This window comes from Pristiophorus japonicus, unplaced genomic scaffold, assembly GCF_044704955.1.
Source record: "Pristiophorus japonicus isolate sPriJap1 unplaced genomic scaffold, sPriJap1.hap1 HAP1_SCAFFOLD_42, whole genome shotgun sequence".
Lineage (NCBI taxonomy): Eukaryota > Metazoa > Chordata > Chondrichthyes > Pristiophoridae > Pristiophorus > Pristiophorus japonicus.
In genome coordinates, this window is record NW_027254090.1 from 6,089,083 (window position 1) to 6,092,089 (window position 3,007).

Here is a 3,007-nt window from a genome sequence, read left to right on the forward strand (position 1 = left end):
AGTACAAGCTGTGATGAACAGTGTGAAACAAAAACAGGCACTTGAGAACCCAAAGCCTCGACGGCATCTGTGTGAATTGGTCTGCATCGATAATTAGCAGAACGTAAAGAGGGGAACACTATGGAAGAGAAAAGGCTGAGCCAAAGTGTAATGTTGGAGATGATTTTATTGTTTTTGAGAAATGTTTCAAATAATTTTTGCATTGTTGGTTCCATGGTGTAATGGTAAGGACTCTGAATTCAGCGATCTGAGTTCAAATCTTGGGGGAACCTGAATGCTTGTTGTCCCAGCTGCTGAAAATTTGGGACAAACAGATGAAAGACACCTGGTGGGCAGTTTTGTTGCCTTTGTCATTGATGCTTGATTGACAAGTCTCGTTGGCAAATCGTGTGTTCATTCACTGGAGTTTAGAAGGATGAGAGGGGATCTCATCGAAACGTATAAGATTCTGACGGGACTGGACAGGTTAGATATAGGAAGAATGTTCCCGATGTTTGGGAAGTCCAGAACCAGGGGTTCTAGTCTTAGGATAAGGGGTAGGCCATTTAGGACCAAGATGAGGAGAAACTTCTTCACTCAGAGAGTTCTTAACCTGTGGAATTTCCTGCCGCAGAGAGTTGTTGATGCCAGTTCATTGGATATATTCAAGAGGGAGTTAGATATGGCTCTTACGGTTAAGGGGATCAAGGGGTATGGAGAGAAAGCAGGATAGGGGTACTGAAGGAATGGTCAGCCATGATATTATAGAATGGCGGGGAAGGCTCGAAGGGCCGAATGGCCTACTCCTGCATCTGTTTTCTTCTATGTTTCTATGTTGCTAACCATCAGTTACCTGTTTCAAATCAGCGGAGGAGAAATCAGTTTATTGTCTAAAATACTGCCTTTACCTGCACAATGTGTGCTGAGATTATCTGTGCAATATGCATTCAGCAAGATGAACAAAAATAACGCTTTTTGAAATACAGGCACTGCCACGAGAGATAAAAAAAGGCCGAACCAAAGTGTAATGTTGGAGATGATTTTGCTGTTTTTGAGAAATGTTTCAAAGATTTTGCTGTAGTTGGTTCCATGGTGTAATGGTGAGCACTCTGGACTTTAAATCCAATTATCTGAGTGCAAATCTCAGTAGAACCTGAATGCTTGTTGTCCCAACTGCTGAAATTTAGGGACAAACAAGTGAAAGATACCTGGTGCTGGAGGGAAGTTTTGTTGCCTTTGTCATTGATGCTTGATCCACAAGTCTGGTTGTCAAATCGTCTGCTCAACAATCAGTTACCTTTTACAAATCAGCGGAGGAGAAATCACTTTGTCGTCGAATGCTGCCTTTGCCTGCACAATGTGTGCTGAGATTATCTGTGCAATATGCATTCCGCAGGATGAATAAAAGCAACGCTTTTTGAAATGCAGGCACTTCATAGAAACATCGAAACATAGAAAATACTTGCAGGAGTAGGCCATTCAGCCCTTCGAGCCTGCACCATCACACAATAAGATCATGGCTGATCATTCACCTCAGTACACAATTCCTGCTTTGTCTCCATACCTCTTGATCCCTTTAGCCGTCAGGGCCACATCTAACTCCCTCTTGAATATATCCAATGAACTGTTATCAAAAACTCTCTGCAGCAGTGAATTGCACAGGTTAACAACTTTCTGAGTGAAGAAGGTTCTCCTCATCTCGGTCCTAAATGGCTTACCCATTATTCCGAGACTGTGTTCCATGGTTCTGGACTTCCCCAATATTGGGAACATTCTTCCTGCATCTAACCTGTCCAGTCCCATCAAAATTTTATATGTTTCTATGAGATCCCCTCTCATTCTTCTAAACTCCAGTGAATAAAGTCACAGTCGATCCAGTCTCTCCTAATATGTCGGTCCTGCCATCACGAGAATCAGTCTGGTGAACCTTCGCACTCGACAAAACGTTGCATTTTCTTTTCATGCCAAGCATTTTACATGAATGCATTGCAATGCCAATGCACTTTTTACCTGGCAAGACTGAAGTACAAGCTGTGATGAACAGTGAGAAACAGAAACAGCTACTCGACGGCATCTGTGTGAATTGCTCTGCGTCGATAATTAGCAGAGCGTAAAGAAGGGAAACTGACATGAAACATGAGAAAAGGCCGAGCCAAAGTGTAATGTTGGAGATGATTTTTTTGTTTTTGAGAACTGTTTCAAAGTTTTTTGTGTGGTTGGTTCCATGGTGTAATGGTGAGCACTCTGGATTTTGAATCCAGTGATCTGAGTTCAAATCTCAGTGGATCTTCAACTCGTGTTGTCCCTGTGGCTCAAAATTTGGGACAAACAAGTGAAAGACACCTAGTGTTGGGGGGCAGTTGTGTTGACTTTGTCAGTGATGCTTGATCTGCGAGTCTCGTTGTCAAATCGTGTGTTCAACCATCAGTTACCTGTTACAAATCAGCGGAGGATAAACCAGTGTTTTTATCTAATGCTGCCTTTACCTGCACAATGTGTGCTGAGATTATATGTGCAATATGCTTTCAGCAGGATGAATAAAAGCAACGCTTTTTGAAATGCAGGCACTGCATGTTTTGTACTCGAAAAAATTAGCATTTTCGTTTCATGCCAAGCATTTACATTAATGCATTGCAATGCCAATGCACTTTTTAGCTGGCAAGACTGAACTACAAGCTGTGATGAACAATGTGAAACAAAAACTGGCACTTGAGAAACCATAGCCTCGACGGCATCTGTGTAAATTGCTTTTGTGTTGCTTTCACGGGAAATTCACCCCTCACCTTCTTTTGCACAATAAAAGAAATGCTAACTGAGGGACAGTCGATACTTCAATCATTTGTCCTGTGTTTTGAGGAGCGGGCAGGGAAGTTGACCTGAGTCCATGATCGGATCGGCCATGATCGTATTAAATGATGGACCAGGCTCGAGGGGCGTATGGCCGACTCCTGCTCCTATTCCTTATGTTCTTATGTTCTTGCGCATGTTCGCCTAATTTGTAATCTGCGCCTGATTTTTTAATGTGGAG

At 42.5% G+C, this 3,007-nt stretch overlaps 1 non-coding gene across 1 annotated transcript; it reads left to right on the plus strand.

The window, feature by feature from the left end:
* Positions 1–2,197: 2,197 nt before the first annotated feature.
* Positions 2,198–2,269, plus strand: trnaq-uug (transfer RNA glutamine (anticodon UUG)). Its single transcript has one exon. It is a non-coding gene; the product is annotated as a tRNA-Gln (tRNA).
* Positions 2,270–3,007: the final 738 nt, after the last annotated feature.